We start from the raw sequence: 17,889 nt of genomic DNA, 5'->3' as shown, positions 1-17,889 counted from the left end.
TATATCCCTGACTAGTCAAATACTCACTCAGACGGTTATACCACATTCTTCCGGATTGCTTCAAACTGTAAAGTGAACGCCTTAGCCGAATTGAGAGCGTGTTTCGGGGTTTGGAAATACTTGATCCAGTAATTGTAAGTTTTTTGGGAACTTTCATATAGATTTATGTATCGAGATCCCAATAAAGATATGCAGTTACTATGTTCATTAGCTATATACTTAGTTTTTTGGAAACTACCAAACTAATAAGGTAGCGAAATGTAGGCGAAAAGTAATCACATCCATAATGGCTGAATAAGTTTCATCATAATCAATCCCAGAGCGTTGTGAGAAGCCTTGTGCAACAAGGCGAGCTTTGTAACGCACAATTTCGTTCTTCTCATTATGCTTCCGAACGAAAACCCACTTATAGCTAACGGGCTTCACAAGTGGAGGAGTTTGAGCTACAGGTCCAAACACCTTACGTTTCACAAGCGAATCAAGTTCAACTTGGATTGCTTGTTTCCAGTTTGACTAATCGATTCTACGTTGATAGTCATCAACGGAATGGGATTCAATGTTATCGCTCAACATGATCTTAGTAGCTACTGCATATGCTAATGCATCATCGACGATCATCTCATTTCTACTCCACACATAATCTAAGCTAGCGTAATAAACCGAAATCTCACAATTCTCGGGAGGTGGATTCATATCTTCAAGGACGTTTCCGTAATCTAGAATTTCCTCATGAGTTGGAAAGAATGAGTACACGACAATCGGATTCACGGTAGACTCTTCAAGGGCATGTGCCGTGGGTTTCCTCTTACGAGGGTGTGAATCCTTTAAACCATAAGGTATGCCATTCTTTTGTGTAAGGGCAAATGATTGGCTAGCCACTAATGTACGTGGATCACCAAAGTTAGCGTCTTGGGCCTCCAAGAAGGAAGTTTGTCGTACATTTGATACATCCATCTTTGCAGGCATATTTGTAGCTGGAATATGTGATATTGTCACTCATGCTAGATTGGTGAAAGCATATGGCATGCTCTGAAGATCTAATATGTGCTGCACTTCAGTTTTAGACTGAGCAGTATGGGGATCTAAATGAGACAAAGTGGGGGTCGTCCATGATAATTCGCGTCGTTCATCAGGAATGTTGACGTTCTTATCTCCCTCTAATGACGGGAAGACTGTCTCATAGAAGTGAGAATCCGCGAAATGAACGGTAAACAAATTGCTTGTCATAGGTTCAAAGTAATGAATAATCGAAGGAGAATCATATCTGACATAGATTCCCATCATTGGCTAAGGCCCTATTTTTGTACGTAAAGGCGGTGAAATCAACACATAGACTCCATAACAAAAAATGTACAGATGAGATATGTCAGGGTCGTATTTGGTAACCAACTGAAGGGCATTATATGGTTGGGTCACAACAGGCCTCAAGCGGACCAACATGGCTACGTGCAATATTGCATGACCCCAAACAGTGATTGGGAGCTTGGTACATATGACCAAAGATCGAGCAATCATTTGTAAACGTTTAATGAATGCATCTGGCAAGCCGTTCTAGGTGTGAACATGGGGTACTAGATGTTCAACTTCAACCCCAATTGACATGCAATAGTCATCAAAAGTTTAAGATGTGAATTCTCTAGCACTATCCAATCGAATAGATTTGATTTGATAATCAGAGTGGTGAGCCCAGAGCTTGATAACCTGAGCCAACAGTTTGGAGAATGTAGCGTTCCTTGTGGACAACAAGCACACGTGTGACCAATGTGTGGAAACGTCAACCAAAATCATAAAATATCTAAATGGTCCGCATAACGGGTGAATTGGTCCACAAATGTCCCCCTAAATTTGTTGTAGAAAAATGGGAGGATTCGAATGAATCTTGTCAAAAGAAGGCTTAGTAATAAGCTTTCCTATAGAACATGTTTGACATGCGATTCCTTGAATCGAACCTAAACTTAGTGGACACTCGTGTGATGATTTGAGGATACAACGCATCGCTATTCGTCTAGGATGTCCCAAACGTTCATGTCAAAGTGTAATTTTGTGCGCGGTCCCAGAGGTAGGGCCGGCCACATAGTGGCTTTCTATGGGGCGTATGGTCGTATCTGGTCTTTAAATCAAATAGCACCACCCACTATTTTTGGCAAATTCCATATCCCTCATCGGAATTTGAGAGTTTTGTTGAACTCTTAGCAGGGTATGGGAGACTCACCATTACCAAGCCCACCTCAGAATTATATCATTTTGGTTAGCAAAAATAATGATGAGAGAATAACACTTTAGTCATTTACAACTCTTGTAATTACCCATCTAGTTTGGCCTCTAGAGAATGAATGTCTCAGAATTATATCATGTTGGCACCATTGCACTTAGTTAAGTTATTCCCACCATGCTTAGTTTATGTAGAGGTTCAAGCACAACCTCAGAATTATATCATGTTGGTCATACTCGTTGTCTACACTCACCTCATCATATGTTTATGGACTCCTCCTGGATGTAAGCACATACTTTGTACTTCCCCATTATAGGGTGAAGCCGGTGCATGAGTCACAAACGATTGGAGCCCACCACGGTGGAAGGCCTACGAAGAGATATTCAAAGCATCTCTCGCTTATCAACTTAATAATGGTTTGTTGAGGGTTTTAGGTCTCATCACATATAAACATACATTTTAATCCAATTAAAACATTTTGGTCCTATTACAACTATTGGTCCATATGATTGATTTAGTAGTATATAATACTCCCACTATGCTTTTAAAACGGTTTTTAAAGCAAGACTATATGGTACTACTAACATAAGATTTGCATTCATTGATGAACTATATAGTTGCCTTAGGGCCTTAGGATGACTATGAACCTTTGATTAGATCCAACACGAGCCTTGTGTTGAATCTCGGTCTAGGGATGGTGATTGATTTTAGTTACGCGTTTAATCACATTAAGGTGTGTTGTCTTATTGGGCGTTGGACCCAACTACTCCAATTTCATGCATATCGAATAAAACAAGAAAGGAGTACTTCAAAGTAAATAAGAGCTTATGCTCTTTTACAACAATTGATCAAATCAAATTACTTTAAAGTAAAGAAGAGCTTATGCTCTTTTACAACAATTGATCATATCAAATTACAACCAAAATTTAATCTACACATTCCCATGGTTCAAACAAATTTGAAACGGCCATTCACATAGCTCAATTATCGTAGGCTAAGGTTCATAATCACCATTTCTTTAATTAATTAACGCTTTAACTAATTAAACTTGAATGCAACATTTTCATTTGGTTTTTGTATTCATAGAATTGATTTAAATGGAGCTAAATGAAATGAAAATCCAATTCTCATTTAAAGAGACAAAACAATTTTGTTCTACCTAATTTGGGCCAAAATGCTATGACCTCAACTTTTGGGCCATTTTGCAAAACTTAAACTTTTGGGGTCACTTTGTAAAAACACAAAAGTCCACTACTTCATGTAATTACAACTAGAACCCAAAAATTTCCACAAAAGCTAAAACTTCATTAAAGGAGCAAAACAATTTGTCCTTTTAGTGATTTTGGACCTTTACGTAAAAACGTAAACTTTTGGGTCAAAGTACAAATACACAAAAGTATCAAAACTTTATGTAATTGCATAAAAGCACCACAAGGACCCTAATTGAGTAGGGTGGCCGGCCATTGAAGCAAAGTATATAAAAAAATTTCAAAGTTTTGTAAGTGGGGTGTGTGAAATAAATCAAAACTTTGAATCAAAACACCAAACCTTTTGTTCTTGGCAAGAACATATCAAGAACAATGAAGAACATCCATGAAAACCCATAAGAGCTCCATGAACATTTTTCACCCAAAAAACATACCAAAACCACTCAAACTTAAGGGAAATAACATACAACCATACTAGGGTACATAGGGGTTCCAAAAGTCACTTTAAAACACTTTTAACAAGTCAAACAAGAACCCAAAAATCCACCCTTTGGATTTGGCCGAATTTCCCCAAAAACATGGCACCAAATTTTAGCTCCAAAATTCATGCTCATATGAACTACATCTACAACATTTGAGATGGCAAATTTTCTAACAAAATTTACATTCAAAGAAGCAAGAATAAAGCTTGTAACAATTACAACATTCAAATCACAAACTATGAACTACAAAACCCAAAAGGATTCACCAACTACTAGACTTAGGCTCTGATACCACTTGAAGGAAGATTTGTGAAAAACAAGTTCATTTGAGCAACATCAACAACATGCAATTAACAATTAAAAGGCGGAATCATGTTTATATGCACTCAAAAACAAAACTTAACCCATGAACTTCAAAGCCTAGTAGATAGGTGAACCAAGACTCAACTCAAAACAAAGTGAGTTGAGAAATCAATACCTTTGTAGATTCCTCTTTGCATAAGCAAAGGCTAATCACCCAAAGAGAGGGCCTTCATTCCTTGCATCTTAGATCCATGGATTTGGATGGATGAAAAGGTTTCTCCAAGTTCCCAAAATTGAGAACCTCTAAGTCTCCACGCCAAGGCATATTGTAGAAGAAATGAGTGACCTTGAGGAAGTAAGATTGCTAGATGTTTTCCTCAAGGGTGGCCGGCCTCTTTTAGAGCAAAGGGAGGTTTGTGTTCTCTTCTTTACTCCTAAGAAAACCCTAAGGATGAAATGGCTATAAAGATGTCTTTATACCACCTCACAATGGAGTGGCAAACTTGCAATTAAGCCAAGTTCACTACCCTCCTCTAAATGGCCGGCCATATGGGATTTATTGGGCTATTTGGGCCTTTGTGAATCATTATTCATTAAGTTGTCATACAACTTAAGTCAATGGACTTGACGTTCGAAGCCCATTGGGCCTTAAGATCCAAAACTATCCCGAGGTCTTTTAACGAACTTATTCGTTTGATTAATAATCATATTAATTAATCCTTGCCATAAACAATTAAACCATTTAATTATTCTTACTCATCTCCGTTGAATCTTCAATCTCTACCTTACACGGTGTACGATCCATTAGGTTCCTTTTAGCGAGGCAGTGGGCGATTCAAACTCTTTCAAATCGATTGTGAATTGAAACTTACTTTCAATTCTCCCGTTAGTGATAATACACTTTTAGGGCTTCCACAAACCATGGTTGACGCCTAACAGCATGTCATGGTTACCCAAGCTAATCAGAAGAGGTGGAGAACCTATTCAGTTTTAGGATTACAAATGCAATACGGTCTTTCTCTAATACAATACTCTTGACCACATTGTTTGGTTTGATAGTTTATTCATGTCTACTATCCAATATGAGTCTTGTGCTCATATGATTACCTTGAATGTGATTTGGAACACATTCCCTAAATCTCATTCATACTTTGGCCAAAGATTCTTAATCATATCATAGAGTATTCTCCCTCAAACAGTTTGAAGGTTAGAGATCCCTTGTTGCGCATTCACTTGCCTCCATGGTTAAGTGGCTTAACCCCAACGATGCAGTGGACACCCTCCTGATGGAGTGACTTTGACATAATCAAAGATTAAGGACCTAACCACAAGACAACTGTGATGCCTCAGGTCAAAAGACTAATTTGCATTATCCCAACCATGAGTTCTCATGTGACATGAATATGAGAACTCTTCGTTGATCGTGTTCAGTGAACTCATTCTCTATTGAGCACCTACGTACTTGTCTTGATGTCACACACACCAATGACTCGAGACTAGTCACTCTCCCTGAGAGAAGATATAGCACGTACTGATCTTAACGGACTGTCAACGCCCAATTGACAATCCTATGATCAGGAACGTTTAGGATGTGTCAACGAAAGAATGGTCTCATGAATCTAACTTCTTTAGATCGCATTCTTCCAATCACATATTCCTTGGACTTATCGTTTAAGCATATAACATTTATATGAGACGGCTCAAACAATAATCTTTGCCCTTTACATTTAAACTACATTAGTTTGAAATGTCCGTAAAGTATCATCATATGATTGGTTTTAGGGCACATTTCCAACATATTGGGCTTAGGGTTTCAGCCAATAACACCCTAGGTGGAGCTGGGTGCTGGGGACGAAAGCTGGCACCACTGCTGTAGGTAGTAGTGTTTTTTGGAAGAAATATCTCGGTGCATGGTCATGGGTTCGATGATGAGCAAATTCCGAGGGATGGAGGGAGTACCTCAACCTCAGGGGAAAAGGAAACGTATGAAATTCAAACTAGAATTTCACCCAGATTTGATGAAATTCTTCTGGAATTTCAATGATATTGGTTCAAAAAATCACGACATCATGTCGGATTTTGCTAGAAAATTGCATGGTAAGGCCATGATCTCGTTGCAAGTGAGTTGGGTTTTCTGGGTTGGACGCCATAGGCGTCGGGTTTCAAGGAGCTTGATGCTCTATGTTTGCTCGGGGCCACGGGTTCGAAGAACCCAGATGGCGTTTTCCTTTTTTTTTTTTTTTTTTTTTAAGATTATAAAATTCAATTATGTGTATATACAATTCAATGATTTAATGCATGTACATATATTTGGTGCAATTCATGGCAAATATTAAATTCACATAATTTAACAATTATGGATATAATGCAAACACAATTTATGTAGAATCTAAAATTCGAAAAAACGTAAAGTTGGGTCATGCATTATGGTGAATGTTCATGCTATCAGGGCTGCAAAAATATCGAGATAAAAACTATTGTTTTGGAAGAACCTAATTGCGTGATGATATGGACGAATTGGTTTGATGCAGAAATGCTTCCTGATCAGATTCTTAAGCACAGCAGTAGGAGCGTGCTGATAACGTGTTGTAGCCTATTTTATCTGACTAAGGGGAGATGGCTGGTGGCAAGGAAAGAGGGAGGGAGAGAGAGAGAGAGAGAGAGAGAGAGAGAGAGAGGAGAGATGTGTTTGTAGAATCATAAGGGAATGTGTGTGTTATTCCCTCCTACGTAATGTCTTTATTTATAGTAATAAGAGGGAGAAGAAATCCTTCATCCTCAAGGAATGCAAATTCATATAGGAAAGAATAACTATAATTAAATCTAAAATAATATTTATACAATCACACTTAAACTAGAAATGTTTACAACAAAGATTTAATTTTTGTACAACATTAGCCTATTAGGAAATGTCGGCAGGCTGATATTTGTTAGTTTGGCACCTTTTTGTTTTTATTTTTATTTTTGTAAAAACAACTAGTTAGCCACTTGGATAGTACAATTTGTACTCACACATGTACCTGCAGACCAGCAAACTAAGAGCATCATGCATCCAAGGGACAAAACAAACGACATGTCACATCCATACTGTTTACCATTTAGCTATCGATCCCAAAGGGCCAATTTTGTGATTAAAGAGCTTTCGAGGCACCTGCATTCTTCTTACTTGTCAACGCGTAACCAGTTGGAAAGCAGTCAAAATGTGTTGATATTTGGGGCGGGAAATCACTTGTGCTGCGAGAGAAATGATATAATTTTTTACACAAAACCTATATAATTAGCTTATATGACACTAGACGATGCAACTCATCACCAATAAATTTTTCTTTATATAACGATATTCTAATCTATAGAGAGAGAGAGAGAGAGAGAGAGAGAGAGAGAGAGAGAGAGAGAGGCGTTGCTAATCAAAGGGTCACATAAAATTGTCTGTCATTGGCTATGACTAATTCGTGGGGAGTTGGCACTAAATTAATCTTATACCCCTTTGCTAATGAAAGGGTCACAAATTAAGTGCTCAACTATCTCGTGATGTGCCTGCCTGGTTTATAGAAACATATCCAATCCAGGGTGCGGTTTTATTTTTTATTAGCATCGACCTCCTCACGTTAACTGGCTATGCATATTATTACTAGCGGCTGGCGAACTGTGTTTAACATAACTAACGCCCCGGCCGTGTGCAAACACTAGGGTCCTCAAATATGTCCATCAGTGAATAATGTTTATTTTTCGATTGAAAAATTGGAGAGATATTTGGCTCAACAAAATATATGGAATGTCGTAGGCCTATTTGATTAAATGATCTAGGGTTTAGAGAGAGAGGGGGCCGACCACAATTAGAGAGAAGAGAGAGTGATTTAATTGTGAGGTGCGTTTGATTCACACCATTGTGCCTTTATTTATAATAGTAGGATAGGTAAAAACTTTTCCCTTTACGATTATAACATTTAATAGGTAATCAACTTCTAATAGGAATATAAGATACATTCCCAGATTCCCTAGGATTTACACAATCACATTCCCATTCTAAATATGACTGCAACACTCCCCCTTGAGTGTGTAAATACTCAACAAATGATCGCATTAGATCTTCAACATATAAGGTAGAATAGTTGATGAAGTTGTTGACACAATAGGTGATCGCGAGTCTCAAATTTAAGGAAGTATGCATTTGTAGTAAAACTCACAAAACCTTGTTATGATAAAATCCAAGGCATGGGGAAAACCCATAGTCTAAGGAAAAAAGTAAGAAGTATGCATAATGTCTAAAACAAACGTCAAACAAGACGAAAGTAGCGAACTCAACGGAGTATGATCATCCCAGGATGGGTACCTAGTTAAAACCTCGTCAGGTACCAAAAACCCAGTGGGAAAAATGTTTCTAATCGTAGGAAAAAGAGTACATTAAGATCATGTGCATATGCTTCTAGATACTTCCCCTAAGTTAGACATAACTTCTAAATAAGAGAACTACAATCGATTGAACTCAGATAATTTATGCATACCGATTCCTTGGACGAGCTTCTAAAATGTAGACTTAGGCAATGATTTGGTGAAGAGTCGGCCAGGTTGTCTTGGGAACGAATTTGCTTGACTTCAATGTTTTGATGTTGCTGCGGCTGGTGTGAGCAAAAGAACTTCGGCGCTATGTGCTTGGTGTTGTCTCCCTTGATGTATCCTTTCTTTAACTGCTCGATACATGCTCCATTGTCTTCAAAGATCGTCGTAGGAAGGTCAATGACTGATGTAAGGCCACTAGTTCTTCGAATATGCTTCATAACTTCTCTCAGCCAAAAGCACTCATGCGATGCTTCATGGAAGGCAAGAATCTCAGCATGGTTCGACGAAGTCACGACTAGCGTTTGCTTGGTAGACCTCCAAGATATTGCGATGTCTCCAATGGTAAAGACATAACTTGTTTGAGAACGTGCCCTATGTGGGTCAGACAGATATCCAGCATCTGTGTAACCAACAAGGCGAGAATCAATCCGAGTACTATAGCGGGTGGCAACACTCGAAGATTCACACGTATAAAACAAGCCCAAATCCGTATTACCCTTGAGGTAGCGGAAAATGTCTTTAACACCATTTCAGTGCCTGAGTGTGGGCGAATTGCTGTATCTTGCCAAAAGATTAACAGCAAAGGAGATGTCGGGTCTAGTGCATTGTGCCAAGTACAATAAAGCCCTGATTGCACTTACGTAAGGAACTTCAGGTTCCAAAATCTCTTCCTTATCCTCATTCGGACAGAAGGGATCTCGTTTAGCATCTAGAGTCCCAACGACCATGGATGTACTCGAAGGCTTCACTTTATCCTCATTAAAACGACGCAACACCTTTTGGGTGTAGTTCGATTGATGCATTAGGATTCCATGTGAACAATGCTCGATCTCCAGGCCGCGATAGTATCGAGTTTTCCCAAGATTCTTCATCTCAAATTTCGATTTCAAGTGTGAAGCAATTTCCTCAAGCTCTGCGGGAGTTCCAATGAGGTTCATGTTATCGACATAAATGGCAACGATTGCAAATCCAGAATGTGACTTCTTTATGAACACACGTGGGCATAATTCATTGTACACATAACCTTACTTTTTAAATATTCACTCAGACGATTATACCACATCCACCCGGATTGTTTTAATCTGTAGAGTGACCTCCTCAACCTAATTGAGAGAGTGTTCCATGGTCTAGAACTATTTGATCTAGTCAATGGAAGTTCATGTAAATTTCCATATCTAGATCTCTATAAAGATACGCGGTTACCAAGTCCATAAGCTGCATATTCAGTTTTTCAGAAACTACCAAACTGATTAGGTACCGAAATGTTATAACGTTTATTACAGGGGAATACGTCTCTTAGTAATCAATCCCAGGGCACTGAGAGAAGCCTTGCGCTACGAGGCATGCTTTGTATCGCATTATTTCATTCTTCTCATTACACTTCCTCACGAAAATCTATTTGTAGTCAACGGGCTTTACATGTGGTGATGTAGGAATGATAGGTCCAAACACTTTACGTTTCACGAGCGAATCGAGTTTGACCTGGATTGCTTGTTTAGGTCCAAACACTTTACGTTTCACGAGCGAATCGAGTTCAATCTAGATTGCTTGTTTCTAGTTTGACCAATCAGTTCTACGTCGACATTCATCAACGGAATGTTGTTCAATGTCATTGTTAAGCATGATGTCAGTAGCTACTGAGTACGCAAATGCATCGTCGATGATCATCTCATTCCTATTCCAAACCTCATCCAATACTGCGTAATGGACCGAAATCTCGCGATTCTCAAAAGGCCGACATGTTTCGTTTGAAGCATCACCGTAATCTAGAATAACCTCATGCATTGGAATGGATGAGTGAACGATGGTCTGATTCAAACTAGGGTCACTAGTTGGTGTCATTTTCCTTTTCCGGGGTTGTGAATCCTTTGAACTAAGGGGTTTGCGACACTTCAGGGTTGGAGCCGATGATTGGTTAACTGCTAATGTACCTTACCACATAGAGGGTGCGGCCTCCCCACCTTCGGGGATAGTCCGGCCTTCCCAGGTGGATTGTTGACATATGCAGGGTACATCTATCCTTACAGGTGCGTTTGCAGTTGGTATATGTGATCTTATCACCTTTGCTAGATCATTAAAAGCATCCGGCATGCTTTGAGCAATGCTTTGAAGATCTATACCTCAACGTACCTCAGTTTCAGACTGGGCAGTGCGGGGATTTAGATGAGACATAGTGGGAGCATACCACGATAATTCGTGGCATTCTACGGAAACGTTAGCATGCTTATCTCCCCCTAACGATGGGAAGACTGTCTCATCAAAGTGACAATCCACAAAATGTGCGGTAAAGAGATCTCCTGTCAAGGGTTTTAAGTAACGAACAATTGATGGTGAATCATAACCGACATAGATTCCCATTTTTCTCTGAGAATCCATTTTGGTACTTAGTGGCGTCGCTATTAGGACATAAATGATGCACCCAAACACCTGTACATGCGAGACGTCAGGCTCGTATCCAGTAACTAACTGTAACGATGAATGTGGTTGGGTATCGGTGGGCCTCAGGCGGACCAACATAGTGGGGTGCAATATTGCATTGCCCCAGGCAGATACCGGTAGTTTGGTTCTCATAACCAAAGTCCGAGCTATCAATTGAATGCACTTTATGAAAGCTTTTACCAGGCCATTTTGGGTGTGAAGATGGGGTACAAGATGTTCCACATCAATCATTACTGACATGCAATAATCATCAAAAGTCTGTGACGTAAACTTTCCAGCGTTATCTAGTCGAATCGACTTAATCGGATAATCAGGGTGGTGAGCCCTTAGCTTAATGATTTGAGCTAGTAGTTTAGCAAACGCGGCATTGTGTGTGGAAAACAGGCAAACATATGACCATCGTGTCGATGCATCAAGCAACACCATAAAGTATCTAAAAGGTCTGCAGGTTGGTTGGATAGATCCACAAATGTCCCCTTGAATCTTCTGAAGAAATTTAAGGGGGGGGGTGGTCATGAATAATCTTTGTATATGAGGGTTGAGTATTCAACTTCCCTAAAGAACACGCTTTTCATGGTGGAATTCCAACATAGGGATGTAACTTATGCCCGTGTGAAGATTTGAGGATACGACTCATCATGTCACGTCCAGGATGTCCCAAACAGTAATGCCAAAGCAACAAAATGTCCTGGAACTCATGCATAGGACCAGCTACACTGTGGGCTTCTATGTCGCGAATGGTGGTGATGTACAACCCACTCGGCAGACATTCCAACTTCTCGCGAATACACTTCTTGCCATACTCGTATAAAGTGATACAAAGAAATTCAGAACCAGTATCTTCAGTGGTTTCAATATGATATTGATTGTCTCAAATATCTCTAAAACTCAGCAACGTTCTTCTGGAATGTAGTGCCTCCTTAATGGTTAAGACAGTACCATTGGACAACATGATACGTGTCTTTATGTATCCGGTTGGGAGGGATTAGCTACTAATTCAAGAGTTCTTGGTGACGCTATTACTAGAGCTAATGGTCTTAAGGTCCCAACTGGGAAGATAGAAAAGCACCTAGTATTTTTCCTTACCTTTGTTGGCCAACAACTAAAATTTATTATCAACTAATATAGGTACATACTATTTGGTTGATTCTGGATATACGAATGGTGAGGATTTCTGGCACCATATAGAGGCACTAGATACCATTTGCAAGAGTGGGAAGACAATTCACGTGCACCTAGGAATCATGAAGAATATTTTAATATGAAACACTCACATGCTAAGAATGTCATTGAGAGATGTTTTGGCCTCCTCAAACGACGTTGGGCTATCTTACGAAGTCCTTCCAACTATCCAATCAAGATTTAGGGACGAATGATAACCACATGTAGTTTACTTCATAATTTTATCAGAAGTATTAGCCTACATTGAAACCGTTGAGTCAAGCCAGATATGGACTCAATGGAGGGATGATCTTCCAAGAGAAATATATGATGAGTGGAGAGGAAGAAGGGCTTGAAAATTGGTTGATATGGTTGTTGTTGTAATTGTCTTTTATTGAGATGTGGACTCAATGTAGTTGTTGTAATTGGCTTGAAAATTCGTAACATCAAGACTATTGAGATGTTTGTTATTGTAATATGGTAATTGGGAGTTATCTAGATGTTATGGCTTCTTTGATATGTTTATTTGTGTTACTAAATTTTAATAAATAATTTTGATGTGGTAATTTGGTGGCTTTCAATTTTTACAGCTAATAAATAATTTTGATTTGGTAATTGATTAGTACAACTAATATAAATTTAGTCATTGGCATTTGATTGTGTTTCTAATTTAAAGATTTCAATGGAAACAACAACACACGAATGTGGTTTTCTATTCATTATATCTATGTTTATTTGTGTTACTTATGTAATATATGGCTTCTTTGATAGATTATATGGCCACCACACGTAATTGGATTGATCATGAGGAGGATGTATTACTAACCATCCTCGAGGAGATGGTTGCTGATGGTGTTAGGTGTGAGACCGGCAATTTTAAGGCTGGTACTTTTGTAACGGTTGCCTCTAAGATGAGGGAACAGATTCCTGGCATTATATAGAGCCGAAGCATATACAAAACAAATTGAAGCATCTGAAAGAAAAGTATTCGTCTGCATATGACATGATGAATACATTTGGATTTGGTTGGGATGATGAGAAAAAATGTGTTGTTGTGGATAGTGACGAAATACTACAGGAATGGGTGAAGGTAAATTTTTGTTTTTCTTATTCGTTATCAATTAGTTGCTTTGAAAGTCTTAACCTTGATTTCTTTGGGTTTTTATTGTAGAAACATCCCAATGCATCTTGCAAACCAAATAAGCCATTCATGTTGTATCCACGGTTATGTACGGTGTTTGGGAGAGACTGAGCCACGAGTAGTATGGCTGAATCAGCAGCAGATGCAATTGAAAATATGGGTTTGGAAAGTGAGGATTGTGAGACTTCCGAGATGCCTCTGCTTTCACCTACCCCATCTCCTTCTGTTGCTACATCTAGTGTTTCTCAACCTGTTAGGAAGAGGAAGAGGAGTAGGAATGATGGTGATGCAAATATTGTATCTGTTATTAGTGAAGGTTGGAATAAAGCTGTTACTGAAATGAAGAAATTAGGTGAAAGTTTTAGTTTTAGAGAAGCGAAAGCTAGACTACCTTCTGAGCTTCAGGCCATGGGTCTCCCATACGATCAGATGCTAAGAATTTCAATGAAGTTAGTGAAAGATACCGATGTTATGGGTATTTGGACCACCTTGGATGACTCAGAGAAGCCAGATTTCATTAAAGTGTTTTTGGAGAGCATTTGAGCATTTGGGGTTTTAGTATTTGTGGTTTTAGTATGAGGAACTTTATCAACTTCTAGTGTTTTCATTATTGCTTTAGCAAGACATTATTTGTTTTTTAAGTCAGGACGAATGTTTGATTTCGGATATTTCATGTTTAAGTTATGCATATTTCATTTTCTTTGTTTAAGTTCTAAATGTTTAAACCCTAAAACGTTTACGATATGCATGATCATTAAACTTATATATTTTTCAACATTTCTCATGTGCTCTTGTGTGGTTTGCCTTGTTCCTACAATGGGGAATATTTAGAGGGGTGTCCTTCTAAACAAGGCCAGTTCTAATGTTTGTAGAACTTGAACTCCCTGAACAACAACAACCCACAATTGAAAGGAACAAAATTGGGGACTAAAAATTGAATTGGGGTGTGGGTTTTGCAATTTGCATAATAAAATTTGATGGGTTTGTGGTGAAAATTCAAATGGAGGTGTAGAAAACGGGAAAAATTACAAATTTTAAAGGGGTTTGCATGTGGAACACAACATATACCTATTAAAATTTGGACCAAGAAAAACAAATAATAGATAATAGTGTTCAAATGTGAACAACTTATAAAAAAAAAAAAAGTCTTGTCCCATTCCGCGCATAAAATTGTACCAAACAACAGATGGAACATGGGTATTTTAGTCATTTTAATCTTTTGGTTCCGTTCCGTCCATGTGCTACAAATGCAGGACGGAACAAATATTCTGTTTCGTCCTGCGCGTACCAAACATAACACAGAATATTTGTTCCGTCCCGCCTCGTCCGCGTACCAAACGCTACCTTAAAGTCCTGGAAGCGAAGATGCTGCCAGTCGTGTCTTGCTTCAGGTAAGTATATGTCTTTCTGGTGATCGAAATGGTTGGCTAGAGCAAGCCAGAGGGTGCGTGGGTCCTCCTTAGCGAAATACTCAGTCTGCAGTGCATCATGTATGTGTCTTCGAATGAAGATCATTGTAGTAGCCTTCTGAGCTTTGTCAATAAGTTTGTCGGTGACAGGTGTCTGATTGATGGCTCTAATACCCTTTGCAGTCAGATGGAGCTTCACGTCTTGAATGCACTTTAGATAGTTTCTTCTAGAGACTTCTAGAGCAGAGAAATTGAGCTTATTCAAGTTTCAACATGTCCCTAAAACAGAGGGAAAGACGTGATTAATCATATGGTAAGCCATAGACATATATTGTAGAACATATAGGTTCTATAAATATGTATTGGTTTAATTTATGCATGAAAACTACAAGTTTCATATGGTATGTTTTGAATGAAAACTTCGGGTTTCAAAGGCACTAAATTTGAAACTACAAGGTCAATTTAGTTTTATGAACAATTAGTTTATAAGGAGAGGTTCCTGCAAGAAACAAATAATGTAATATACGAATTTTAAATATAGTGGATTTGAGGTTCTTCAGGAACTCAAGTGTGAGAGTTTCGTTACTACGAAAATGTGTCAATGGTTCAAAGTATAAAAATAAATTATTGAATCGTTAATGTCTAAAAGTGATCTTCAGGTCAATAATTTTGGATTCATCATTAGATTAATGGACTACAGTTCACTTTTAATTAATTCAATAAATCGGGTCATGCGGGGTCGGTTGTAGAAGGAAAAATAATATTAATATACGAGTATAAATTATTTAGAATGCTAAAATAATAGCATTTGGGTCGAAAATAATGCCCCAAAAATAATTGGGCTCGAGTTGGGTGCTTTGAGTAAAAGGCAGGGCCCTAAAGGGCCTCGAGAATGAGCTGCAGGCCACAGGGGTATAGGAGAAACCCTAGCCGCGACTGGGTTTCAATTTTAGGCAGAAGGGGGGGGGGCATGGGTTCAGGCTTAGCATGTTTGATGTCATGTGGTTTTGCATGAGAAGCACAGCCACAATGGGCTGGCTGTATATGATGCGGGTCGGGGCTGCTGCAAAACCCAGCAAGCATAACAACTTGTTGGTATGGACCTAAAACCAGGGCTGCAGGCCCGTGGCTGTGGCACAAGCCCAGCAACCATAAAAGGTTGCGGGGTGAAAGTCGAGGAGAAAAACCCAGCCAATATGGGCTGGTTGAATGGTGCGGGCCAAGGTGCAAACGGGTTCAGGGCTTTAGGCCCATCAAATTGACCCCAGGTTAAGGCCTAATGGTGGCGTGCACAGAGTTTTCCCTTTTATTTTTTTTTTGAAATCCCCTAGGGTTTAGGAAACCCTAAATTTTCTTCTAACTTAATTTTATACTTTAACTCACATATTCCACATAACAATTTAATTGTGCGATGCATGAAACAAATATATATATATATATATATGTATATATATATTGACAAAGATATAAACATATACAATATATATATATATCGTAAAGAAAATATAAACATAGAGGGGTTCATGCGTCATGGGGAATGTTTTAATGCTTCGTGGACGTTTCAAATATCTTCTTTTATTTTAAGCGTACCTGATTAGCAGAAAACAAAAAAATAAGCCTTTGAATTTTATGGATGATAGCCTCCTCTTACGGTGCGTCAATTCCTCAGCTTCTGGTAAAAACGTGCTAATAACATGTTGTAGGCCTATTTGATTGAACGATCTAGGGTTTAGAGAGAGGGGGGGGGCGGCCACAATTAGAGAGAAGAGATTGTGATTTAATTGTGAGGTGTGTTTGATTCACCTCATTGTGCCTTTATTTATAGTAGTAGGATAGGTATAAACCTTTCCCTTTACGATTACAACATTTAATAGGTAATCAACTCCTAATAGAAATGTAAGATACATTCCCAAATTCTCTAGAATTTACACAATCACATTCCTATTCTAAATATGATTGCAACATAGAAGAGTTTTTACAAAAAACAGTTTGTTGTTGGTTGGCGAAATGTTTATGATTAGAATATGACATATTATAATTAATTATCTATGTAGATTATGTTTGCAAAATATCAACAAAACATGATTGCATTTCCAATAGAGTTTACATACGTGACTATTTGACGAAATAGAAATTTGTTAACTTACATGGCAATTTAAAGACTTAATTTTACTACTTCACATTTACACTCTAACATAATCCCCAAATCTTTAGTATTTTACTAAGGAATTGGTATCAGCACTCCAAAAATCTCATTCTACACTCCTCACAAGTATATTTTTCTTTCTAATTATAGAAACTTTGGAGTGCTAATTTAGATTTTTGGAGTGTCAATAGTAATTCTCTTTTATTATTTCCCATCATTTAATAATAGGAAACAACTTGACAAAGATAACTTTTTAACACCAACTTCAATGGTTAGGGTTAAAACCTAAATTTTTAGCCCATAATCTAACCTAGAAATAACTTTTCTTCTTCAATGGTTTGAGGAAAATTTTTGCCCGAGATAAAGAGTGATTTTAGCCTAATTTTTTTTTGGTAAATTTAAAAACAAAAATTATATAGATTATACTAGTTTATTTTATGAGCAGTTTAACCTAAAATTATTTAAATAATGAAGAATCACTAAACTACCTCACCCTCACACATATCCACCACATGAATGAACATGGAAAACCACACAACCTATCTCATTCTTAAACACAAATACATAGGTGGGTAGAAAGGAAAAAGGAAGAATTGTAGAATGAAAGTGAATTTTGTGTGTATGTTTGAACAAATACATAGGTACTTATATAGATTTAATTTTGGAAGGTTAGATCTATTTTACCATTAGATTTGCTTATATTCAAACTCAGCCGTTAGATTTAATGTACTTATAAATTTGATTTAAAAAAAAATGAATTTCGACTAGTAAATCAACCAACTGTCTAACCGTGTGAGCCATCCGATAAAAAAAAAAAAGCCATTGGGC

The sequence above is a fragment of a genome, unplaced genomic scaffold (assembly GCF_019419815.1).
Source record: "Pyrus x bretschneideri cultivar Hongxiangsu unplaced genomic scaffold, Pyrus_bretschneideri_v1 Contig36, whole genome shotgun sequence".
Lineage (NCBI taxonomy): Eukaryota > Viridiplantae > Streptophyta > Magnoliopsida > Rosales > Rosaceae > Pyrus > Pyrus x bretschneideri.
The sequence above is the reverse complement of the archived record's forward strand: the minus strand, read 5'-3'. Positions refer to the sequence as shown.